Below are 27582 nucleotides of genomic sequence, written 5' to 3'. Positions count from 1 at the left end.
CTAAACAGTTCCTGGTCTTCTAGTCCCATGCTACATGTGTGTGTGTGTAACCTCGGATGCTCACGTTGCTTTTACATTGTGTGTGTGCTTCAGACGAGTATGCTTGCGTGTGTGTTGGGCCCGTCCTGCCTATGGTGTGCTATTAAAATGTGTGTGTGTATCAAATTGCCCGTCTGGGGTTAATATTGTCGAACTGCATTGTAGGTGTGTCTTGGCAAATTGAGTTACCTTAACCCTCCCACTCCCCTCCCAATATATGACCAATCTCAACAACAACAACTGAAAAGTCAGGAGTCAGCACAAGACAAGACCAACACAAGAGATTTCAACAACAATTTCAACCCACAGAGATTTCAGTTATCAATGCAGCGTTTACGACCCAGCTGACCAATCACAGCATGCTGCACAGACACTAGGAGAAGTTACAGATGTTGTAGATGATGAACTAATGCTGCTCAGCTACTCAAGGCCAAGTGTGTGTGTGTGTGTGTGTGTGTGTGTGTGTGTGTGTGTGTGTGTGTGTGTGTGTGTGTGTGTGTGTGTGTGTGTGTGTAAGGGAGGGTTTGTCAGTGTATTGTAATATGTGTGAGTATGTGTGGGATTGTCTCTTTATGTGTGTGTGTGTGTGTGTGTGTTTATATGTGTGTTTGAGAGACAGAGAGAGAAAGAGAGAGAGAGATAGTGTGCATGCGAGCATGATTCATCCATCAGACAGCATTTAAACGGTGATTTTAGGTGTATCGGGTTGGTTGTAGTGAAGAGCTTCACACACCCCCTCTTGTTCAGCCTCAGTCGGTTCATTTATCAAAAATTCAACAGACAACAGTGACAAAGACCAAAAGACCAAAAAACACCGTCAAAATAAGAGGGAAAACAACAACAAAGAGGCTAAAAGACGCTCTCTGATCGTCACGATAATGCACAGTGAAAAGGAAAAAGGGTTCTCACTGGAACGCATGCACAATGAAAAGATGAAGGACCTCTCTCTCTCTCTCTCTCTCTCTCTTTCTCTCTTTCTCTCTTTATCTCTCTCATCCATGTGTGTATCTCATATTAAAAGAACTCCAGTATTGCCACTGCTGAAATTGTTTACTTATCTCCGTCATGCCCCCCCCCACCACCACCACCACCCAAGTTCCCCGCAACCCCATACCCCCTCCCCCCCACTTGTGTAATAACACTCTCCCCAAACCAGCGGGGAGGGACGGCGGCAGTGCTTCTGAAACCACCGCAGTGCCACATCGGGTGGCATTTCCTACACACACACACACACACACACACACACAAACACACACTCCACGCTAAGTGTTGATTCATGCCGTGCTGGTAAACAAAACCAACAAAACACTCCCCCATCCCCCGATCCCATTTGCATTTCCTTACTCTACGGGTCAGGATAACAGATAAGGGTCTGTGCTCTACAGCGCTCAATCCCCCCCATCTCATCAGCTCTGTGCTCTACACACACCCCAAGAGAGCAGTGTGATTATCCCGAGAGAGTGGTGAACAAAACAGAAATAACTAAATATGGTGTCTTTTTTGTTGTTGTTGTTGTTGAAGAAGAAACCTTGTAAAAGTGAGAGGCCTTTCTAATAATTGAGATGCGCCATTACGAGGTCGTTAATGGGCCGCCATTGACAAAACCCCCGTAAAGAGTGCGTGTTCGCCAAGTCAAGATCACAAGGTCCCTGAACAAAACTTGCTAATGGCTTGTCAGAGTTTGTTTTTGTGTCACTAATGGTAGGATTGATGCTAGCAGCTTCTGCTACCTGTCTCTTCACTTTCGCTACTTAGTGAGCTTCGTGAGCAAAGCTAAGTGATACACTATGATCGCAGATGCACATTTTCCATCTCTTACAATTACTGTAATTAATATAAATGAAGACATCGGCGTTGTTGATGCGTATGGATTTTGTTTATGAGACACGTAAGGTGGTGTGGAACATCCTCACTGTAATTCAACTTTTTTTATGGTTTGATGTCACTGTTTTGATATGCTCAGTGCAGAGAGAGAGAGGGGGGAGGGGGGGGGGGGAGCTGAGAAAAGTGTCTGTGTGTGTCACAAAAAAACCACCCTCAGATATCTATACTTATTCCTTCATACTTATTCCCTGTATACTATACTTGTCTTACAGTATAGCACAGATACAGTCTACATTTTCATCAGCGTGTGTGTGCACCCTGACCCTGTGACCTTGGGCCTCATTTATAAAACGTACTTACGCACAGATTTGATCTTAGAGTGTTCGTGCGATCAAATCCACGTCTAAGTACAGATTTATAAAAACCGTCTTAGACCTAGAAAAGGACGTATCTCTACATCTGGTTCTAGTTCGTGTAAGTACATTTCCTTGTGGTAATACTGGAGTACTGCAGGAATTCGGAACTCTCCGAGCGCCGACATGCAGTTTCATCATCATCATCGTCACCACCACCGTCACCATTAGGGCTAATGGTAAAAGGCCAAATGAATGTTTCGCTCAATAAAATCAATTCAACAATTTGAATGATTCATACATGAATGAAATTCACGTCTAATAGGTATTCATTTTAATTCCACAAGTGTAAAACATTTCGCTCAATTTATAGCCTATAAAAAGCCTGACAGTGAAAGTTTTCAGTAGGAGATATGGCTGCATTGGCGTTGTTAGAGGATATTATCCCTCTATGTCCGAAATGTATTACATGTCCATAGAGTGCCCTGGAACAGCGGAATGTGAAAGAGGATTTTCTGCGTAAAACACGGTTCCCAATGGCTTCTCACCCCGATTGCGCACACTCAGACAGCCTAGGAAGCCCACTTCAATACAGCACATGCCCGTGCGCGGTTGGTAGTGGAGCGCAGCATAGGCATGCTGAAGGGAAGGTGGCGATGTTTGGATGCATCGGGAGGGAGACTGCTATATGACCCCGAAAAGGTTTGCCAGATCATCCTAGCCTGTTGTGTGCTACACAACATCTGTCTAAGCCATGGCATAGAGCTAGGAGAAGACGAAATGCGCATGGACCAAGATGACCACCCTCCCATCCCAACTGGCTGGAACACGCACATCACTGCGCTGAGAAGACGGGAGCTGATTCACCAACTATACCAACAGTATAAGAATAAATGCACACATGTTGATTTTCTTCAGAATGTTTTATTTAGGCACGTTTGTTCAAAGAACCCTCAATAGCGGACAGAGTTCGGCAACAACCTCACTAACAGAAGCTGGTGATGGCCAACGAGGCCCCGATGCTGGTGCAGCAGGTGCTGCTACCGCAGATGTGGCTTCTGGTGCTGCTCGTGCCGCAGGTGCGGCCGCTGGTGCTTCGGATACGTGTCTTCTACCATGCCACATACTTTGCTTTTGCCATTACGCCACCCGACAGGCTTTCGAACAATGTTTTGGCCCGCATCTGCTCTTCCATCAGCAGAACGTCGATTTCAGCCTCACTATAATTCTTCTTTTTACATGTTTCTTTCTTGCTTGCCATTGTCACAGAGAGTTTGTGCATTGAGGATGCGCTCCGTTTGTGCATTGAGAATATGCTAATTGGATTAAGTATGGGCGTTTTGAGGGCGGAGATTCAGCTGCGCACAATTCCACGATCATTTGTGATTTATAAACGCAGGAATGGCGTACACGTGTTTTTTTGGGCGTACGTTCGTTTTCTGTGAATAACACTTACGACCATTTCAGAAAACGTCTGAGATGAAATGTAGGATGGTTTCTACGCAACATTTTATAAATGAGGCCCCTTGGCTGATGGCAAGAGTCGAGACGTAAAATGTGGACGTGTGTGCTATATTAAATATATGTTTCATACTCCCTAGTGTTAGCACAGCACTCGTGCAGGCTCAGTGGAAATTTCCATCCTCCATCTCGACTCAGTGTTGTCAGTGTTCGGTCACACCTGACTGGCCCTGTTTCTTAAACATGGTGGGAAATTTCATTAACTTTTCATGTGTCTTTCATGCCTCTGCCCACAGTCTGTGGCAGAAACATGGCATGAAGTTTTAACTGGCAGCTTAAAACAATAGAGCCTGCTGATTCCCTCTCAGTGATTACAACCACCTCAGCACCACTCTTGTCTCGCCTTGTCCAGAGCATGAAAACCTTTCGCATGCCAGCACTGCACTGCGCTGTTGCGTGTTCAAAAACAAGAGACAACAATGCATCCAAGTAAATCATGTTCCAAGTGCTGTTATGAGCTCTCTCTCTCTCTCTCTCTTTCTCTCTCTCTCTTTCTCTTTCTTTCTCTCTCTCTCTCTCTCTCTCTCTCTCTCTCTCTTTCTCTCTCCTCTGTCCACCAACATCTGTTGTGAAGCCTCAAGGTTAAACTCGCCCTGAAGGTAGTTGAGAGTGAGCAGCATATGTTGTTTATGGACCATGCATGGCCATTGGCATCAGACCGTTTCTCTCCCCAGAACATAGCATGTAAAGTTTACAGATGCAGATATGATCAGAGCCGCGAAACTGTGTGTGTGTGTGTGTGTGTGTGTGTGTATGTGTCTGTGTGCTCTGTATATTTATGTGTGCATGTTTTTACATGCAGGTCTATGTGTGTGTGTGTATGAACATGTAGGTCTGTGTGTGTGTACGTGCAGGTCTGTGTGTGTGTGTGTGTGTGTGTGTGTGTACGTGCAGTTCTGTGTATGTGTGTGTGTGTGTGTGTGTGTGTGTGTGTGTTTGTAGGTCTGTGTGTGTGTGTGTGTATGTGTGTGTGTGTGTGTGTGTGTGTGTGTGTGTGTGCCCGCATGTGTGTATGAGTGTGATAATATGAGAAATCACTCATCTAGACAATTCCCACCACAGAGATCAAAATGCCTTCTGTGTGGGTCGAAAAGAACATCCTACACACAAACACACCTACACACACGCACACACACACACACACACACACAGAGTGATATATAAAATGCCTCGAAGGAGCAAGCAATTGTGCAAGTGACCGCACATCCCTTAAAACCCAAACGGCTGAAAAGGGCCCTGCTGACTTATCGGAGAAGCCATAAAAGAAGAGAAACCACCATAAACAGAGTGGGGCGTTAAGCCTGGCCACTTTATGGAGTTTTAGATTATAGCTTTGTTTATTTTCTTTTTCAGGGGGGATTATTTGTTCAGTAGCATCCTTCACCGGAGAGCAAGGTGGGTGGTTGGGTTGGCTAGACAAGGGGCAGGGTGGGCATGTCTGAATCGATGTTTAAAGGTACAGTCCGTGATTATAATCCATTCCATTTTTTATTAAACAAATTGAGTGAAATTATCCACGTGTTCTTGTAGCTGTCCATTCCGGGATGTGTGTGTGTGGTGTGTGTGTGTGTGTGTGTGTGTGTGCTAACAAAAAAAAAAACGAACAACAAACAAACTGGAGTACATTTTATGGTTGTTCTAAAATGCCCAGCGTCTCCTCTGTTGCATTCAACATGTGTCGTGTCACAAGGGGGCCTCTTGCTGGTGCTGGTGAGTGAGGAGGCGAAGGAGGAAGAGGTATCAATGGGGGGGGGGGCGGGTGACTAGTGGGTGGTGGGTGGTGGGGGGGTCAGGGGGATGACTGAACATAACTCTGAAATATGCCAATTTGAATCCACTTTTCTCTCCCAAGGACACTGGTGCTCCTGCTGAGCGGATGTGATTTTTATGTGCATGTTTATGGACACCCGGGCCCGGGAGAGGCAGGCTGAGTGATGGCTCGTGCACCCCCAACCCCCCCCCAGACAAACCTGGCCGGCCCACGGACACACCTCTGTTCTCATTCATCACACACACACACGGACACGCGGCAGTCAAACTCCATTTAGAGGAGAGAGAGAGAGAGAGAGAGAGAGAGAGACGGGTGAGAGAGACGGGGGAGGAGGAGGAAGAGGAGAAGAAAGAGAAGGAGAAAAAGGGGACAGTGATTTGGATGAAGCAAAGGGAGAAGAAAGGAAGAGAAGACACAGCACAAAAGAGAGAGGGCGAGTGACAGAGATCAAACTCGTGCTCACAGATGCCTAGAGCCACAAATATGATAGTAACCACAAAGACACACACACACACACACACACACACACACACACACACACAGACTTGTCTTACAGCCTTGTCACAGACAATGACAGGCTTGACATTCAGACTCTAGGGACACAGTGATACAGGTTTTGAGAGCTGCATATGGACACACAGATGGGCTCAAACGTGTGGAGTGCATGGAGAGTGGGACAGCTAACTAATGAAGTCCAGTGAATGGTTAGTCACACATTTGAGCCATTTCACTGTAAAGGCTCATCAAGATGTTGATGCATACTGTCCTTCCTCTACACACGAACACACACACACAGAGACACACACACACACGTCAACTGAAGGTGAGCTGGAACATTTGTGTGTGTCTGTGTGTGTGTGCTTGTGAATGAGTGTGTGCGTGTGTGTGCATGTCTGTGTGTGTTTGTGTGTGTGTGTGTGTGTGTGTGTGTGTGTGTGTGTGTGTGTGTGTGTGTGTGTTTGGCTGAAATGCTCTGATAGCTCGCCTCTCCTCGACATGGGAGTGATCGTTTGAAATGCAATTACGGCGCTCACAGTGAGGTTCAGGGTCGGTGGCGACCGGGGGAGGCCTCCGCCTCTCATCTGTTACTGAGCCCCCGGCCCTTCACTATAATGAGCCTTAAGAGCCTCTCACCCCACCTTTAAATGGACAGCAGGGCAGAGGGGCAGGAAACAACACAGTGTGTGTGTGTGTGTGTGAGTGTGTGAGTGTGTGTGTGTGTTTGTGTGTGTTCGTTTGTGTCTGTGCACTCCTGATATGTTTATACTGTTTCTATGTGTATATGTGTGGGTGAGAGAGAGAGAGAGATAATGTGTGTGTGTGTGTGTGTGTGTGTGTGTGTGTGTGTGTGTGTGTGTGTGAGTGTTTGTGTGTGTGCACTCCTGATACATTTATACTGTTTGTATGTGTATATGTGTGGGTGAGAGAGAGCGAGAGAGAGAGAGAGAGAGAGAGAAAGAGAGAGAGAGTGGAGTGTGTGTGTGTGTGTGTGTGTGTGTGTGTGTGTGTGTGTGTGTGTGTGTGTGTGTGTGTGTGTGTGCACTCCTGATATGTTTATGCTGTCTCAACCAGTCAGATATGCGGGTACAGCTCTCCCATAACACTGATCCTGGCAGATGTAATCCCACCCCACCCTTGCTTCCATCTCCATTTACTCATTTGGCAGGCACTTTTATCCCCAGCTGAGGGAACAACAATCACCTTCAGAAAACAAGAAGACCTTGGAGCAAGCACTAAGTACCGCATTTATTCAACACAACAAGTGTAAGGAGGTCAGGTCAAGATCAGGTAAAGTCTGGCATGTTGAGGTGTTAGAGGAGTTCAGAAAGGAGGTGCTCTTGGAAGAGATGAGTCTTCAAGAGGTTCTTGGGAATAGAAGAGGGACGCCCGTGCTCTGATAGCATTTGGTAGGCAGGACACCACCATCGGGGAAATAAAAACAAGAACAGTCTGGACAGAGATTGCTTCGTGTGTGGGGATGGCAATGCCAGACGGCATTCCTCGGAGGAACACGGTGGTCGGGAGGGAGCATAAGCCTGTATGATTGAGTTCAAGTAGAGAGGCGCAGACGCAGAAGTCACTCTGTAGGCAGGCATTAGCATTAGCGTTAGCATTAGCATTAGCGACAAGTGATGGAGATAATTTCCAAACACTGCTAATGACTTAAGAATATAATAATGAAGTGCCTTGTATTATTAATTACCTTATATGAATCATGTACTTATGTAAGCAGGAACATGGCTTTTCTGTGTTTCTGCGTGTGTGTAACTAAGATTATTAGGTGCCACTTAGTCTGCATATGTACAAGAGCATGTTTAGACCAGAAGTGATAAGAAGGTTCGAACTGTGCTTCTTCCGACCTTGCAAAACTTCCATCCTTGCCTCGGATATCAGAAATCCAACACGTGGTTATCTTGCTGAACGCTCAACTTCTGTCTATATAAACCTTGTGCGATGTGTTTATCAGGGCTTCACTTTCATACTTGGTTTGTGAGTGAGCCCAATTGCAATTGTTGTCTGTCTAATAAATATACTTATATGCAGCTCCGGAGTCCTGAGGTAACTAGGGTGAATTTTCACCTAACAACAAGAATTTTATTTTATTTGTTTTGATTTGATTTGATTTATGTTGCATAGTGCAAAGCGGCACGCCCAGGGGACAGACGCAACGCAGTCAGCAAAGGATAGCTGGTCATCAAACTCCAACACCAAACACACACACACACAGACACACACACACACACACACACACACACACACAAAGCTTTCAATCTGGATCAGTATCAATACTAAAAAAACAACACCGGTTGCATGTCTGAACTGTAAAATCCCCTTCTCCTCTTAGTTCCCTTTATCCTCATTGTCATATTTCAAAACAATACTATGCCACGAATACTATGCTATTACCTTCAATTCCATGCCAGAAATCCATAAGCCTATTCTTTTAATAATTTATCACTAATACTATGCTAATACCTACAATAATAGGGTTCTTATGGCATGCCAATTCCTGAAACACAATACCATTAATGCTATGCCAATACTGTAACTGTTATGCTATGACACTAATACTATATCGCAAGCCAGCGCTTGTGCCCCTGAGAGTGGGCCTTTGGTGACAGACTCTTCAGCCTGAAGAAATTGAGATTTGCAGATAAATTGCGAGCAGCAGAAAGTCTGCCGGAGAACTCGGCACAGCGAGTGCCGCCGAATCCGCACGCGTCTGCTCCCCCCCGATGAAAAGCGGCGCTTGCCAACAGGCTGTCACTCAACAATGTGTACTTACAGTGATAAAAGACATGGCTTATCATGTGACATTTAAAGAAACAGCCTGTGCGCGCCACTGTTTAATTAGCGCTGGATGTGAGTATTAATATCACTGTCAGCGCTGCACCGGGGTCTGCCGCGCAGATAAGCAGCCAAGTAATTGACTAATTAGCGAAGGTAACGATTTTTTGCAAAAGGAAAAAAATGCACAGCGCCCCCCAGGTGTTGCGTGTCAGAACTGCACAAAAAAGAAAGAGACGAAAAAAACCCGAAGCATCCTGGTTGGGAATTTCCCAATAATCATTCCACGATAGTAAGACGAGCTCCCCCTGAGCAACAGCGCATCAGTTAATGAGCAAACAAGCAGCCGTGTTTTGATATCATTGGTATTTTCCCTCTCTTACGGTGTCGTGAGTGTAGCCTGGGAACCAAAAATAATAATATCAGCAGAACCATAACCATTTGTGGATGTGTTCAAATCTGCCAGGCCTGACAGCTTTAGGTCTCACGGCAATTACTGCTCCGCTGGAGCATTCACACTTTTCTATTTATCTGCACTCTTAAGAAGCAGTTAACTAATGTTAGTATTCCAAGTGTGTGTGTGTGTGTGTGTGTGTGTGTGTGTGTGTGTGTGTGTGTGTGTGTGTGTGTGTGTGTGTGTGTGAGAGAGAGTGTGTGTGTGAGTGAGTGTGTGTGTGTGTTGTGTGTGTGTGTGTGTGTGTGTGTGTGTGTGTGTGTGCGTGTGTGTGAGTGTGTGATGTAGTGTAGACTAGTGCAGTGTCTGTGCATGTTTGTAGGTGGGCACATAGTGTGTGAGTGTGTGTGTGGGTTTGTGTGTGGGCACATAGTGTGTGTGTGCGCGTGCAATAGTGTGGGCTCAGTAGCTGATGTTTAGCGTCGTGTCTCAGATCAGTGTGCCCTCTCCCTCACACGACCATCAGAGAGAGAGAGATAAAGAGATATATATGGAGAGAAGGGGGGAAAGATAGAGAGAGATAGAGAGAGGGAGATAAAGAGAGAAGGGGGGAGAGATAGAGAGAGATAGAGAGAGAGATAAAGAGAGATAAGGAGAGAAGGGGGAAAGATAGAGAGAGATAGAGAGAGAGATAAAGAGAGATAGAGAGAGAAGGGGGAAATGATAAAGAGAGAGAGAGTGATAGAGAGATGGGGAGAGATAGAGAGAGAGATAAAGAGAGATAGAGAGAGACAGGGGGAGGGAGATAAAGAGAGAAGGGGGGAGAGATAGAGAGAGATAGAGAGAGAGATAAAGAGAGATAAGGAGAGAAGGGGGAAAGATAGAGAGAGATAGAGAGAGAGATAAAGATAGATAGAGGGAGAAGGGGGGAAGATAAAGAGAGAGAGAGCGCTAAAGACAGATAGAGAGAGAGAAAGATGAAGAGAGAGAAGGGGGAGAGAAAAAGAGTGAGAGAGAGGCCACCCCCCCCCCCCCCCCTGCCTCGGTGAGCTCACACTGGGATAATTACCCTAAAGTGGTCTATATCTGGCACAGGTTGCCGCTGCTACTGCTGCTACTGCTGCTACTGCGTGTCACACCAGCAGCCCTCTCTTCTCCACCACCCCCCCTCCCAAATGAGACCCTGCATGGCACCCCGACACTGATCTGTGCAGGGACGAATAAGTAGGCACACAGCTGGCACCACTCTCTCTCTCTCTCTCATACACACACACACACACACACACACACACACACACACCCATGCAAACACACACAAAAACGCACACACTCCCCCTGCAAGGCATACGCAACCCACACAAAGTCAATTTAGGTCAGCTTGAGCACATGATGTTGACAGATGCTTCATTGTGGCAGAGAGAGAACATACAGTACACCTTTACAATCTGGGTCCCATCGTGTTCATTCAGATGGGTGCTACTCATTCAAACAGGAGCGAGCTCCAGAAATCAGTTTGTATTGTGCTGTGTGCAATGTCATGCTCTGCTCCAAAAAAGGCTCTTTACTTAGCATTCAATGAATGTTTCTGAACAAGATTGCTGTTAGATTTCTGGTTTGTTAGGGAGTAAAAACAGACAGACACACACTCTCTCTCTCTCTCACACACACACACACACACACCCACACACACACACACACACACACACACACACACACACACACACAATAGAACTCAGATTTAGTCTTTGCAAATGGAGTCAAACAGGCTGTCGTGTTCCATGAGGCCGGAGCGAGAGGAGAGCCTGTGGGAGTGAAAGCGTCGGCGATAACCATATTGGCCCTGGTGAGGGTCTTTTGTTGCGGAGCGTGAGCGGATACAGGCCGCCATCTGGACGTGCCAACACCAATCAGATGGTCAGCCAAAAAGGGAGACGGGGACACTGGGATGGTCATTTTGGGGGTGGGGGAAGGATGGGGAGTGAACGGTGGGGGGAGGGGGGTGACCGGTGCCGCAGGCCGCAGGCCGGACCAACCTCTTCTCTGCGCAATACTCCAGCCCAAGCCAGCCTGTCCAAGCTCATTTACACTCATTCATATGTGCACACACACACACACACACACACACACACACACACACACACACACACACACTCACAGACACACACATGCACACACATGCACAAATACATAGACAAACACATACTCGCATGCACATACAAGCAAACACTGAAAAAACACACACACTCACAGAAACACACATGCACACATACACAAGCACATACTCGCATGCACATACAAGCAAACACTGAAAAAACACACTCACACACACACTCGAATTCACATACATACAAACATTAACACACACGTACCAATGCCAAGAAATTCCAGATCAATTTGATTTATTTATTATTATTCCAAACTAATAATTAACCAATAATGAAGTTTCCATCCATTTAGTAGATTCCTTTTGCAGGTCCCCACTCTGATGAGAGGTTTTAGCTGTTTAGTTGAGTGCCTCTTCTAGTCGTGCTGAAATGAAGACACCTCCACCCTCCACCTGGAGAGCCGTGGCCGTGGATGCCGAGGTTGTTGTGCAGATTGAGTCATTTGCTGGCTGCTGCGTGTCGCCATCCGTGGCGTCGCTGCTCTGCCAGACGTGACTGCAGGCTTGAGTAGCACTTAAGAGCGGAGATGAAATCATATTAGGCTGGTGTCTGCCCTGGTTTAGCCCCAGCTGAACTGACACAACACATACTCACACACACACAACACACACAACACACACACACGCACATGCATCCATACACACACACACAACACATACACACGCACATGCATACACACATGCACATACACAAGCTGTCACTCTCACACACACTCACATATGCACACATACACACACACACACAGACAGGGAGAAAGAAAGAGTGGGAGAGATATAAAGAGTGAGAGAGAGCGAGAGAGAGAACATAATGGGGGCCCAGTGCTCCTCCGCAGTCACAAGTCATTCGTTCACCAACATATCACACACACACACACACACACACACACACACACACACACACACACACACACACACACACACACACACTCATACACATTACACTCACTCTTCCGTTTCACCTCACACATGGCGAGGCAGCACTGTCCGCGGATATTTGTGCGCTGGATATCGGCGTCTTGTATAACAAGTCTGACCACTTAACATGATTTAATCTCGTGTCAGTTTTCATACATGCAGCGCTTCTCCATGCCCCATTTGGCTAATATGATTGATATCAAAGTCATTGCTCACCCTGGTGGGAAGAGATACCCAATTTGCTGAATGCACTGCAATCGCGGAGAAACCCTTATATCATTTATTCATCTTTATTTTGTATTTATTTATTTGTTTCCTCTTGTTGTTGTTTATTGCCCCTGGCAGTGGTGAGCAATAGACGCTTGTCCAAAGCCAGTGGGTTTCCAGCGCTCCACTTTACACAGGCAATGAGCGAACGAGGAGCCCTTCTATCAAACGAAGAGGGTACGCTTTCATTTAGATGGCTACATTATAGGCTGTGAAATGGCAGAAAACAATGCCATACCTTACTGTGTTTGAGGGGTGCTTTGCTTTTCTCTATACACTAAGCATCCATCCATTCATCATCCATCTATCTATCTATCTATCTATCCATTTTTTTACAGAAATGAATTAATCACTTTACGTTTTGTCCTACCCGCAGGCCTTTTATCTAGTAGCACTCATTAATATTCTCTATTATTCTCTAGAAATATTCTACTTCTGTGTGATTGTTGGTTTCGGTGAGTAGAGAGACAGCTGTTGGCTCATTCATTGAATAGGTTTGCAGTCTTCTGTAATCCAGATTTATACAAGGCATGATGTCCCAAACACCTGTCTCGGTGTAACTACCTTTAATGCACATATGCTGCAATGTCTGCTATATGATTGCTTTTGATAGCCTTTATGAGGAATGTAAGCCAAGAGTTGTGTAATGCTTTGCGATTGAAGGCAGGCAAAAGATGAAAGTCAAAGAGACTGATGTCCTTGGATCGCATAAACTGACGCTAAAGCATCACAAAGTCTTTGAGTGTTTTGTTATTGATGTAAGTGCAACTTTTACTTTACAAAGCCAATCTAATTTAAGACGCACATGCCTCAAATCACTCAAACTACCTCACGCGCGTGTACACGGCATAAAAGCCCACCAAGCAGTTTAACAAATCACCTACGCTGTGAGCTTCAATCTAAGAGCAGCAGGGCCCTCCTCGCCATGCATTCTTCTGGGCCCCATCTCTTTCTCTCTCTCTCTCTCTCTCTCTCTCCGCGTGCGAGAGTCCGCTGGGAGACGGATGGCAGAAGACCGAGGCGGCTTCAAGAGCGCTGAGGAAACATGAGGGCCGTCACCCAGAGGCAGAGCCGGCCAGGGTGGGGGTGATGGAGGTCACACGTTGTGTGACTTGGCTGCTTCATTTCCCCTCTCAACCTGCCAGCGAGGGTGTCGGGCAGCAGGAGGGAGGCGGGAGGGGGGGGGTCTGGGCCGGGCTGTAGAGCTCTCTCATCCATCGTCCAAACGCCCAGGCCAATAAGTCACTTGCGTATACACTAATCCCATCAACTCACACGCGGTGCGGTACGGTGTGGTGCAGCCAAGCTGTTTTTACATGCACAAGGTTACTCGTGTCAACCCTCCCCCCAACACCACTGCCCTTGCTTTTTGGAGGGAGAGTGAAGATAATGTCAGCCAGGTGATGATTCATCCCAGGGCTTCACGTTAGACTTTCACATTTTTTAAACAAATGCCATCGCGGAATCGTTACTTAGACTGACACATTTGGAGAGTGCCGCATGCTTCACTTGTCGTGACATCCATCCCACCCACATGTGTCAAGCCCAGAACACGTAACTTAGAACTTCTGTTTTTTTTAAGTTTATGGTATCTTCCCTTAAGGTTACATTTATCTAAAATAAAAAATAAACGTTTAAAAACGATTTGTCAGATTAGCACATTGCTAATTCTAAAAAAAATACTTTAATCTCAGAAGATATTTTCTGACTTTTTTTCTCAGAATTTTTTTTTTTATTCCCAGAAACAACCACCCCCAAACACACACACACAGAGAGACATCTGCGTGAGAGAAAAAAAATCACCCCATAGGTGGCCCAATACAATGCCCTACATCGCGCTGTGCTGCCATAGAGAACATGATTTAAAAGTTAATACCGTAATTCAAATCAGTACCCTCAATACATGGATCTTTGGACCGCTTTCAGCCAAGATAATAAAGTTTGTGATGCATGTGGGGATGTCCTGGTGAAATAAAAAAATAGATGTCCATAAATAAATAAACAGCTTGAACAATTATCTGTCATTTTATTTCCATCCGTCAGAGTAGAGCGCTTCTGACATTTGGTTGTCAGTCTTGCAACGTCGACTTTGACACAACTGTAAATCACAACCGTTCTCTCATAAATAATTCCCGCGGCTTCTCGTGGCGATTGCTTCCGGGCCTGAGGCCGTCAACGTTTAATTGCTCTTAATTTACGGCCTCCGACGGTCGGCGAGACTCTTGGTTGGGGATGGGAAGTCATTAGGAGACGGAGTTATTTGAAATGAGCTGTGACCTGCTCGAGTGTTCACCATAAACTAGCAATTAGACACCATAACAAATGTCGGCTTGGAACAGCAGGGACTTGAGTTTGCTACTGCAGCTGATACTGTACTGTGATGGACCTCCATGGAACCCAACTAGAGAGTAGGACGGCATGTAGTGGGACATTTGGATGATGCTTCGCATATGTATGAATTATCTCACCCACTGGAATCCGTCAAAAGGAAATAACGAAAAATATGTATGTAGGAAAAATATGTATGAATTCTCTCAGCCACTGGAATCTGTCAAAAGGAAATAAAAAAAAATATGTATGTATGAAAAATATGTATGAATTCCCTCAGTCGAAAACAAAAAAACAAAAAAAAACTATGCCACAGTGGGTGACAGCTCAAAACTCACATCTCATTCTAGTCTCATTCTAGTCTCACTATAGTATTATCTCAGCAGGTAATGGAGCAACTGAAGAGTGAACAGTTTGGGAGTAGGGTTCATTTCACTCAGTGCACAGTAAAATTGATCCTCTCAACAGTATCCTGCAACCTTCCACAAACAAGGCTTGCCCTACAAGGCTGTGAGTCCTAGAATACAACAAAAATACACCGGGTCTGAATTGGAACCTATCGTTGGAATTTGATCTTACTCACAGACCTCATTTATAAGTCATGAGTGTCCTGCTTTTGCACGAAAAAAACATAGCCACCTTTACTCAGATATTAGTTCACTCAATTTGGCCCTGTATGGTGAAGCTCTGCTGTAATAACCACTCAATAGGACACATTGCAGTATAGCGATTGTGTGCTCCCTGTCCCATCTAAGAGAAAGAGAGAGAGAGAAAGGAAGGGAAAGAGAGACAGAATCGTGAGCTGAATAACATCGTGAGCCAAGAGCGAAAGCAATTCCGTTTTTATGTTAAATCAGCTGTACTGGTGAGTCAGTGATCTATAGGTAATGCCCTGTGCATTCCCCCGTCTTTGGCTTCTGGTTGAGTTATCACCTTGGCAAAAACCAGGCCATGCTTAAAATGACTTCCAAAGGAAGCCCAGGTGTTAAGAGCCATAACAGGAGAATAATCATTAATTATAACCTTTATATAGAAACAGAAAAGCCCTTTCTCAAGGATGGTGCCCGGATTAGATTAAAGGACGTCGCTGGAGTGATTGATTGACAGGTGGCTGTGTCTGTGTCCCCAAACTGTCAGTCGCCTTAGCCTTGAGGAATCCACCAATCAGAAGCTCCCTCTTTTTTCCAAAAGGTGAAGGAGAGTGCAAACAAGGGCAACAACCAAAGGCCAACTCATTGCAAGAACTGAGTTCATACACAGTCAAAACAAAAGAAAGAAAAAAAGGAAAAGAAAAACAGATGAAGGGGAAAGATGTAAGGGATTTAAAGCAGAAGGACAAGAGATCTCCCTACTGGTGAAGTTGATTGTCATTAGTGTCAGTAGAGTGTGTGTGTGTGTGGTGTGTGTGTGTGTGTGTGGGGGGGGGGGGGGGGGGGGGAGTACTGGGTTTTTATTTAGGGTTCATTTTTGGAACTAATGTCATTGATTCACTTGAGATGTTTCCCTATCTTGAGTCCATGAACATGGGTCCCATTTAGACAAGTATGAAAATGGGTTAAATAGAGTAAATAACATAGAAAAATTCTTGTTTATTTTGTATGATTTCACAAACAAATACATAAATAAAGACATTTAAAGATCATTGTCTGCAAATGAAAGTAACATTTGTCATGGACATTTATTGTATTGAAATTAAAATGTATTACATATATAGATAAATTATATAAATATAAAAAAATACATACAAAAATGAGTTGACCCCTTAACTTGGTTGGGAAGAAGAATATCAGCAATTTAAATCAGTGAGTGACTAGTTGCCTAGTGACACTAAGTGAACTCCGTGGTATTATAGATTTCCTGTGGGAGGTGGGGCTTGAGTTTTGTGCTGAACATGTATGACAAAGAGTTTGAGTTGATGACTCATTTCATCCCTCTAAAAACCATAAACAGATCATATTTGAGTTTGACCTCCATCTGCACCAAAGCACCCGCCTCAATCCAGTCGAAAAGGTCCAGAGCGCATTAAAAAAGACATTGGATGTCATCAGTCACAGATGTTTGTGTGTGTGTGTGTGTGTGTGTGTGGTGTGTGTGTGTGTGTGTGTGCGGTGCCCTCTCTCTCCAGTCACGCTCCCTGCCCATGCCCATATGAGTGGGTCTTGGCAGAGAAAGTGGGCTGCGTGCCTCAGGGGTGGAAGCCTGCCCCAGATGATCATTGAAAATAAAGTAAAAATAGCGTTGTGTTGCACAGTGCTGTGCTGTGCTGTGTTGCACAGTGCTGTGTTGTGCTGTGCTGTTCCATGCTGTGTAGCTGGGCCCAATTTCTGAGGGGAAGGTCAGTCGTTTGCCTCTTGTTTTAATTTCCGAGCGATTAATTAAAGAGCAAATGGGGGGGGGGGGGCATTGCTACTTTCCTCCTCAGCAGGTATATGCTGGTCCACTTATTTTCAGTGAACTGACAACTTGAAAGGGAGTGCCTGAATGGCAGACGCTGTACGTGCTCCAGACATTATTGGGTGTATTATTTTTCTGATTTCCTCATTTTCCCCACTGTTTGAGAAATCCTGCCCACTGCATTTCTGTCCACTTTTGGCCCATGGTGTCAGGTTAAAATTTGAAATGTATTGATTGTGTGTGTGTGTGATTCAGAGGAATCAGCCATGTGTCATGTTTAATACTGAGTTATTGAATTGAATCCTAAAGTGCTGTGGCTTAATATGAATTAATTCCATATATATGTATATATATATATATGTATATATATATATATATATATAATTAAGTCCATTATAAGTATAATTTGATGATGAGCATTTATTTTATTCATTTGTATTATAATATATTTTAAATGATTTATTGTCATTGTGTGTTCATTTCAGTTTTTGGTTTTTATGTTTGTTTATTTATGTTACAAAGCCATGGTGACAGTAGATGCCTTGAGTGTGCATTATGCAGAAAGAGAACAGTTTAGTTCTCGAATCCTAAGGTGCGATTGTATACGCTCACCTATCAGAGTATAATGAGATCGATAATTATGTTGTTGTTGTTGTTGTTTTTGTTTGTTTGTTTGTGTAATGGACCAGGGGAGCCCTTTGGCTGAAGAGGGTGCAATATAAGCAGCAACTGTTGGTGTAAGGGTAAACATACAAATTAATTGTAGCTTGAGGCATCCTGCCCGAACGCAAAACAAACAAACAAAGCTAACCTACACTGTCTCTGTAAGTGTGAGAGATCGAGCTATAATGAACTGTGCGTGTGAGTGTGTGTGTTTGTGTGTGTGTGAGAGAGAGAGCAATTGATTTGTTTTTTATCGGTGGAAACACAAAAAGAAAAGAACAAAGGAATGATCCAAATTCCAATGGCACAGTTCAGAAGAGAGACAGAGGGCATCAGCAGGCGGGGGAGGGAGGCAGTAGGCACATGGTGGTCAAACAGTAAGCTATGACTGTCATAAGTCAAGTCATTTATTTTTCAGTTCTCAGTTTGGTGCTTGTAACCAAAATATCAGTTATCAGTTTCTAGTTTGTTGGTTGTTCTGAAGACGGCAATCCCACAATGATCTAAATCCTATTGGCTTAGTTATTGGGAATTATCAAAGCATAAACATATAGGAGACAGGAGTTACATTAGCAACATGTAGTCAAACAGTGAGCCGCAGCTCAGGCCACACATCAAAGCATTAGGGATGCTGATAACTGAGGCACAGGTAGTGGCGTCATCAATCAATCACCTGTGTGATTTACCTGCCTGAACAGGTTGTTTGTGTAAGCCTCACTTCTTGCTGATTTTTATTCCAGGCACTTATCAAGATTTTCCGTACAGATTTGCTAAACCAGCATCAGACTCTGTCATCTAGATGTTCACCACAGTCCTCTGTGAGGGTTGAAGAGCTTGTGAGATGTGCTACGTTGCTATGGACACAAGCAGGAGAGAACTGATGTGACACGTGTCAAGCACAGAGGTGAGATCACAGCCTGGGGAGACGGCTCGAGAGGTTATATTTATTAGGGTGATGGTCATGATGATGATGCTTTTTCTTTGATTGGAGGAGGGGTTACACCTACAAACGTAATACACCACAAACATAATATATTCCCACAAATGCAATAACTGTTACCTTACCACAAACATAATAACTCAATTCCCACAAAAGTAATAATAAAAATAGTAATAATAATCCCACAAATGTAATAACTATTTCCTACAAACATTATAATAATAATAATCCCAATACAGTAGTTACATTTGCGGGAAGGTAACAATTTTTTATTACATCAAATCTATCAAATCGCGAATCAGTGAATTTCTACTCCAGCGATTTACTACATCAGGAAAAGACGTTACTTGTGAGCACAGCCTAAATGCAAAAAAAAGTTACAGAAATCAGGAGGTGCGTGACCAGCTGAAGCAACAGCAAAGTGCAGCGCGCACCAGCAGAAGTAACGTCACTTTTGGCGTCCACCGCCATGCGCAAGGATGGCAACTGCGACCATAAATCCCTAATGCTTTACCAAGTCAAATTCCTTGTTTGTGCAAACTCACTTGGCCAATAAAACCTGATTCTGATTCTGATTCTGATGCTGGTGGTAGTCTGTCCAGTCTTCCTGAAGCCAAACTCCCCTGTCCCAACAGTGATGAATTCCCCAACACCAGTCAGACTGGTGCTGACACAAAGCCAACACATGGCGGATGATAACTCTCTGTATGATGATTAGACACACAATTAATTCAGATATTTAGAATGTTATCATGTAGTGATGTGCTATGTTTGTCGGTTATTACAATTTTGACAAAACATCTGAAAACAATAGGTGACTTCTGCTGCTTGGCCCCTGTATACACAACACTCATTCAATCTAAAAGGTAATTAACTCTACGGGTTACATTTTGAGGAAATTTCATTAGATGGTGATGGTATTTGACAAACATACTATTACAACTGCTATAACAGGTAGAAATTCACTATATTTGTGTTTTATTACATTTAATGTAATACAAAAATGTTGTCCTAAAAACACAATAACTTCCTGCAAACATTTGAGGGATCAGTATTTATTATGATGTTTTTTTTTGGGAAATTAGTTATCATGTTTGTGGGAAATTAGTAATGTGTGTGGGAAGTAATTACGTAAGGCAATAGTTATTACGTATGTGGGAAGTAATTACATTTGTGGAATTATTGCATTTAAAAAGTGCAGATTTGTACTATTTTGTGGTTTATTACATTTGTGGGAAGTTATTACGGTTGTGGGTGCGACAGGGGGTGTGAGACAGGCTTTTAATCTTCTGGAGAGCCACAGATAGGGGCGAATAATCCCACCATGATTTTCTCGACGATCAGAGGGAACATGATCCTAATCAAGAAGATTCTATGGGATTAGCTGCATAATGAATGAGATTAGATAGTGACCCATGGTGCCCCCACAACCTAGCCCCCCTACATACACACACACAGACACACACACACACACACACCACACACACACACACACACACACACTCAATCAGAGACAAAATCATGCACGTTCACACACATATGAAATTCTATCACTGTACAGTCTGGGTCATGTGTAAATCTGCAATTTCCACACTGGAGGTCTGAGAAGATCATTTCTGGTGTTTGGTCTCTTCTCTCAGCTGTGGGCGCTGTCTGTCTGTAGTAAAGGTCTGTAACTGCAAGGGACACAGATAAGCTTTTCATTTTTTAGATCCATTTCCTGACACAGCAGAGAAATATAAAAAAAATGTCTCCATAACACTCATGTGTCTACACATTTTGGCAGTTTATGTATGCAGAGAATGTGGCAAAATTCCCCATGATTTTGAGCTATATCTACCCTCACAAATATTTCATTCAGGCCTTCCTAGTAGAGAGAACAGTCCAATGCAGAGACATGAGCCTTAACAGTTGTAAAAATAAGTCATGTAAAATAAACAACAAAAGCAAAGATGACATTATAATGATATGGAGTAGTATTGCAAGAATGCATCAAATCTTTTGAGGAGGGTGTGGAGAGGAACATTGGAAAGACGAGGATAAAGGAGGAAATGCTAAAAAGTAATTTTTTTCCCATTTCGACTGGATGATTTCCAGCTCTGCGCAGAGGCGAGATCTGTCAGGGGCAAGCTGTATTTGTTGGAGAGAAACACTGCAGAATCAACAGGCCAACACACACACACACACACACACACACACACACACACACACACACACACACACACACACACACACACACACACACACACACAACACACACACTGACTGCAGCCGAGGCCCGGAGATCCTCAAGAGAGACTGGGATTTGTCAGTTCACGCACTCACGTTCTGGAACTGCGTCTCTGAAGCCAGGGGACTAATGATGACTATAAGACACACAGGGGGAAGGCAGAGCTCCAAAACCCACACGGACTGGTACAGGGTCAGATCCATTCAGGCCAGATCCATTCAGGCCAGCAATCAAGATGGCACTGAAGTCAGGGCCACTGCTGAAACTAAAAGCTGTTTGAGTCACATTGAAAGGCACATGATTGGAAGTTATTGGGAATCAATGACAGAGGAAATACAAAATAAATGTGTCTTTAGTACTATAGTATCACAGCATACAGTTTTGTAGTATTTCAACAGCATCACCCAGATCAGAGTACCCGGTTTCAGAGAGGGAATTTCCTCCCAAATACGTCTGGGTTTGATAATTAACCCACTTTCTTCAGGGTCAGCTCAGTCTCTGGCAGAAGAGGGAAAAAAAAACATGGATGCTCTTTTACTCTCTATATCTAATTGCATCCATCCAAAGAAAGCATGGTGCGACTGGCTTACTTCTTGATTAGCTGGGATTGTTTATGCCTCAGTCCAAGCCACTATGTTTCTTTCCCATCTACAGAGCCAAGAGCGCAAACACTGAACGGACAGCTAGAGAGCCACAAGGAGCAGTTTGACAAAAAAAGTGTTTGGGATTAGAATCTGCAACTAAACTGAGCATCTTACCATTGCAACCAATGTGACATACCTTCTTGAGTACCCTATATAGCATGTCAGTATACGAAATATCAGGCTGTATATGCCAATAGGTTTTAAGTATTCAAGGATATTGATTTTATTATATTTTTATGAGCTTGCCTGGTGACTATTGAGCAGGGGCAGATGGGGGTGGGGGAATAAATATCAAAAGCAGACATACAACTGGAAGAGAGAGGGAAGATAAAGGTACTGCTGTGAAGCCTAGTCTGCCCATCTGCCTCAGTGGAGAATGCCACTACTGTGGCCATCTGTTCAAGGGAATACTTATTTATTTATCTGTGCCAGCATGGTAGTCCTCAAAGAGTACCACTGAGTTTGGCATCTAGTGTACAACCATCAGATTGTACCGCTCAAACATCATGATATGCATAGATAAATGTGAAAATGCCTTGTGCTGGTCTTCAGATGAGGGTCTTAAATTACACTCGGATGCTCAGGAAAATATATCAGTTATATTTCCATTCTGAGAAATTCACATGCATTCTAATAATGGGATTTAAGAAGGTTTTTTTTATGACCTGACCTTTTACATTTCACAACAGTGGTGTTTTTGAGAGTATACAGTATTTCAGAGAGATATGTAAGACAACGCTGGAGTACAGCACAAAAAAGAGGAGAAAGCTGAGAGAAATAATTATCGTAAATTAACTATACCGGTATCATCGGGAGAGAGCTACTGAACTAACAATGAAGTTTTTTTTTTCATGTACACATTGTACATGAAAAAAAACAAATAAACGTCCTTGACTAAGTTATGTTGGATTTAGGATTCAAGATTATTGGACGCATCTTTATTGGTAGAACTGTTCTATTCCCACAGAGCCCTAAATGTGGGGCATAGGAGGTTCAGACTTGAGGGGAGCCGAGGTAACATTATGCAATATCTCATATCTCTCAACATCTCTATCTGTTTAATCATGAGGAAGGACTATCTGCATGGAGATTTGACTACCAGAGTCTGTATTCCTCTGTAAGAGGTAGCCTCCATTCATTTGTCTAGTTCTTCGTATATTCTAAAGGTGGTTTTCTACATAAACACAAGTGAACCATCTGCTATTCAATGTCCATTTTTGCTGAGTCATTTGAGTAGTGTTAGGAAAAAGAAAAAAAAGGGAAAAAAAGCAGGATGTTTCTTGCAGTCTTTCAGAGTAACACCCCATATTTTGCTTTGCATCCTGCACCCTGGCTGTCTCGACTGTGTCTTCGACTACCAAGGAAAGCAGGAAATACAAACTTGTTATGATCACAGAGAGACCAAAGTCTAGACAAGTCATTATTTCTGATTATGTTGATTCTGTGGGATTTGTGTCATCTACAGTCTTTTGTCTTTGTTGTAGACCTTTTTTTTTATTGTACCACGAATATGAAGTGCATTGGAAAGGACACATCACTGTTCTTGTAATAGCACACATCAAATGATGTTGAGAAATATGTAATAAATATATTTTTTATTTAATATAATCATATATTGAAAAGCATAGGAGTGTAGAATAAACTCATAATGTATATATCTGTTGTATTGAAGAAGTTTAAAGTTATGTCTATATGGCTACAGAACTAATATTGGGGTTTAAAAATGTGATATAATATGAATCAGCCTAATTAGTTTACTTGTGGAGCCTTGTTGCTCTGACAGAATGTCTAAAAGTGAAGTTGACCCAGTTTTCATCTTCAATAATGGATTTACATATCAGTGGCTGTCAAACTGGCTATCAACAATATTTTTGAGACTTGACAGGAGCTACAAGGAAAAAAGACATGCTTCTGAGTGACTCGACTAGTCGGCCTTCAGTAGACCACCATGATAAGCAAGCTTTGTTTATAATGTTTAGCATTTTCTTTCGCATCACTTTGTTTACTCTCGTCACAATTAACTAATCAGGTCAGATGCTGGGGGAACTAGCCTTAAGGTGTTGCCTAGCAACCCGGCTGCTGTTTCCTAGCTTGGCGATTGATGCTCGATACAAACTGCAGCAGTGAAACTGTCTGTCTCCCTGTATCTGTCTTTCTGTATCTGTCTCTCACTCTCTGTCCGCAGTAACTGATTTGAACATCTGGGAAACATTCTGAATATCCATTTGCAAATTGGACCTGACGTGTCTGAATCACACACCATTACCTGATTCCTGTGAATTGCACTTAGAATACAAATAAAACCATCCACTTCACTCTGTATATTATATTATTGATCTTCCTACAGCCTGTATTGCTGTAGGGAAATGATGATGGAGTATTAAATCTGACACGCAGTGCTGTTATCTCCAGAGAGGGATATGGTAGCAGGTTGTGCGGGGAGGTCCTCTGTTATGGCTTTGGAGTTGATTGCGTTAGCCAAACGGATAATAACAGAGAATAATAGCGTACCTGTGCTCTGTGACTCGATCCACCAATGAAGCCATTCTGGCTTGTTACGCGATGCCTGGCGATTACTTCAGATGCTCATCCTAAGTGCGGCATAATCAACTCTAACACGGGCCAGATTAATTGACAATTACAGTTACATTTTATTGCAGGCGGACAATATGGCCTGTGGTATTCTCCTGGGGTAGCTGTCCCATTAGGACTAAAATTGCAGTCTGTTCACCATAGGAGCTGGGAAAAAAAACAACATCCAGCTCAACGAGGAAGTTAAACACTAAACATTCACTAATCCGAGATCCTTTATCTGCTTAACGACATCTGACAGTTTCAGCAAGCCAGTGGCGCCATACTCTGTTTAGGATGGATAAAATAAGATTTAGCGAGTAAAAGAACATCCATGTTGGGGTTTTTTCTCTTCTGCCAGAGATTGAGCTCACCCTGATGAAGGACTTGGGTTAATTATCAAATCCAACGTTGACACAAAATATTTTGAAGGAAATTCCCTCTCTGAAGCTGGGATCTGATCTGGGTGATGCTACGAAATACTACGAAACTGTATGCTGTGATACTATAGTACATTTATTTTGTATTTCCTCTGTCATTGATTCCCAATAACTTCCAATCATGTGCCTTTCAATGTGACTCAAGCAGCTTCCAGTTTCAGCTGTGGCCCTGGCTACAGTGCCATCTTGATGGCTGGCCTGAATGGATCTGACCTGAATGGATCTGACCTTAACCAGACAGTTAAATCTGTTGGCAAACCGCATGGAGATTCTTTATAGACACACAACACAAATAAGAGATGCCAAAATCTCAGTACGATATGTAAGGGCCAAAACGTCAAATAAGTTTTAAGGAATAAAATGCATTCATTTTCAACACTGTTATAACTGTACACTAACTTAATATTGTATTGACTGCATCAAGATCAGTGATTTTGCTCAAAAGGAGTTTAGTGGTTCTGTCATGAAGTCTATCTAGCTATATTGCGATGCAGTATTTATCTTTTCAGTCACATCCAAACATTCGTCTCCCGCATCTTTCGGAAGCAATTGATTTCAAAGGCTCTATCTCAACACTCAGCAGTCATTCATGCTCAATTCAAAAACTCTCTGAAGCTTACTTGAACTTGACAGGAGTAAACTTGTTCTGGCGTCCGCCTCTCCCTCCTAGTCCCCGGGAGCATGTTCAAAGGAAAGTTTTTTGAAGAAGGTATCAGTCAAAAGCCCAGACAGTCCGTTCATGCACCATGAGTAAATGCTGGGCTCTGCGGGGGATGGGCTTAGCTGCCAAACTAAGCTAAGCTAAGTGCTAAAGCAGACAACCTCACCTCCTCGGTCATTTCTCTCACAGTACACGAGGGAACAGTTTCCACCTCAAAAATACCATGCTAAATTTGACCTTACAAATGTTAGTGCACCCACCCAACCCCCTCTCGCAGGGATTATCTAGTCCATTATAAAGTGATATTGAGCATTAAAACCATACAGACTTGTCTCTTTCATGTATAGTCGCTATCTATAATTAGTTTTTTTTCCTTGGCATATCACCAAGAAATTGGAGTTCATCCATGGTAAATGTTATGAGTGTCAGATTGTCAAACTGGAACAAAGAGAACAGTTTTATGCAGCTGATTTTTCTGCTAATTTTCATTTTTCTTATTTTAGAACAGCAGATGATTTTCTGAATCGTATCTTTGCCATCACTTGTCTTAACGTGACATCTTCTTCACTCCACTGTTTCACAGTCTTCCAAGTGCAACATAAATACAAAGTTGAACGTTTTTGCTGGCCGTTTTTGCTGGCAGGACTGGTTTTGTCTCGTCTTGTCTGATGGTGCATCAGCTCATGTCCTTGTATTGATTTCTTAACAGTCCAAAGTGTTCTTGCTGTTGTCAGTAAATTGACGAGTAAAAATTCATCTCTATTTTCTATTTTCTGTTTTTTTTTCACCTCTTTAAATGCCAAACAATCTCAGCTGGAGGGGTTTATACAATACCCTCGATGCCGCAGGCTTCTGCTGAGTGACAGATGCTGTAATGTTGGCTGAAGTTCAGTGCAATGGATTAGAGTTAAGGACATTTGAAGCCTCTCTCTTTCCCTCTCTCTCTCTCTCTCTCTCTCTCTCTCTAACTTGCTCACTAACTCTCTCTCTCTGCCTCTCTGTTTTAATTAACAGATACCTCTGATAAATATTTAAACCTGCGGCAATGACATTGCCATGGAAAAGGAGAAACAGAGAGGGCCGATTAATCCAGCCCTGCGCCGGGGTTTCATACTCTTCTAAACCTCCACTGTGCACAGTAAGACATGAGAGAGCTCTCTCTTTCTCTCCCTCTCTCTCTCTCTCTCTCTCTCTCCATCTCCCTTTCTTTCTCTCTCTCTCTCTGTCTCTATAGGCTGCTGTGGTGACACACACTTTGACAAAGGCAGGTGAGGACCTTGTCTCGTTAGCGTGGGTCGTCTATGCCGGCTTTGTAGATGTGGGAGCAAACTTACACAGTACACAACCAAGGCCACAGATAGATGTAGACCAGGAATGCATTAAAGTGCTGTAGGGGGCTGTTTACCACTTGCCTCTGAAGAACTTTCTTTCTACTGAAAGAAGAAAAAGACAATGGAGAAAAATATGACACATTTTATATCTTGTTGAAAGGCAAAATAAGAGGAGAAAAGTTTTGAACTTTGAAATGAAGTTTATTACTGATTACATTATAAAATTAAAATAACATCAAGAATTTGACTAATTAGATGATTTTGATTGGAATTTTGTGTTAAAATGCAAGAGTTGCAATGTCATTACGAGCAAAACTTCATTAAACTACCTCGCAAGGACAAAGTCCTTCATAACGGGCCTAACCAAATGCTGTGTGTTTCAACATCTATATTTGAAGCTAATTAACTGATTAGTCTGCTTTGAGAGAGACAGAGCGAGAGGGAGAGAGGAAAAAAAAAAAAAAACGAGTGTGCCCAGCTCTGCTTCATCGCCTGCCAACTGTCATCTTCTCTCTCCTCTCAGCGTGAGGGAAAGAACACACCACACTTCACTGGGGCTCCTGGCTGAGCCTGGAGTTTTGCTTCAGTTCCTCCCGTAGGCTGTGTCAGAATAAATGCATATGCTGATACTGTGATACAATTAAGACAGTCGCACAGATCTAGTCTATGTGTCTTTATGTCCCACTGTTACCTCTAATAGTATCAGACAGGAGGTTGAAGATGCTGGAGATGCCGAGGATGACGCTTTAATTGTACAGGCCTTTTCATTTTCTAACTGCACTATTAAGGAGAGCGTGACAAGCTAATTATCAGTGTGTAGAGGAACTTTGATACAGTGTGTACT

This window comes from Clupea harengus, chromosome 16 (genome assembly GCF_900700415.2).
Source record: "Clupea harengus chromosome 16, Ch_v2.0.2, whole genome shotgun sequence".
NCBI lineage: Eukaryota > Metazoa > Chordata > Actinopteri > Clupeiformes > Clupeidae > Clupea > Clupea harengus.
The sequence above is the reverse complement of the archived record's forward strand: the minus strand, read 5'-3'. Positions refer to the sequence as shown.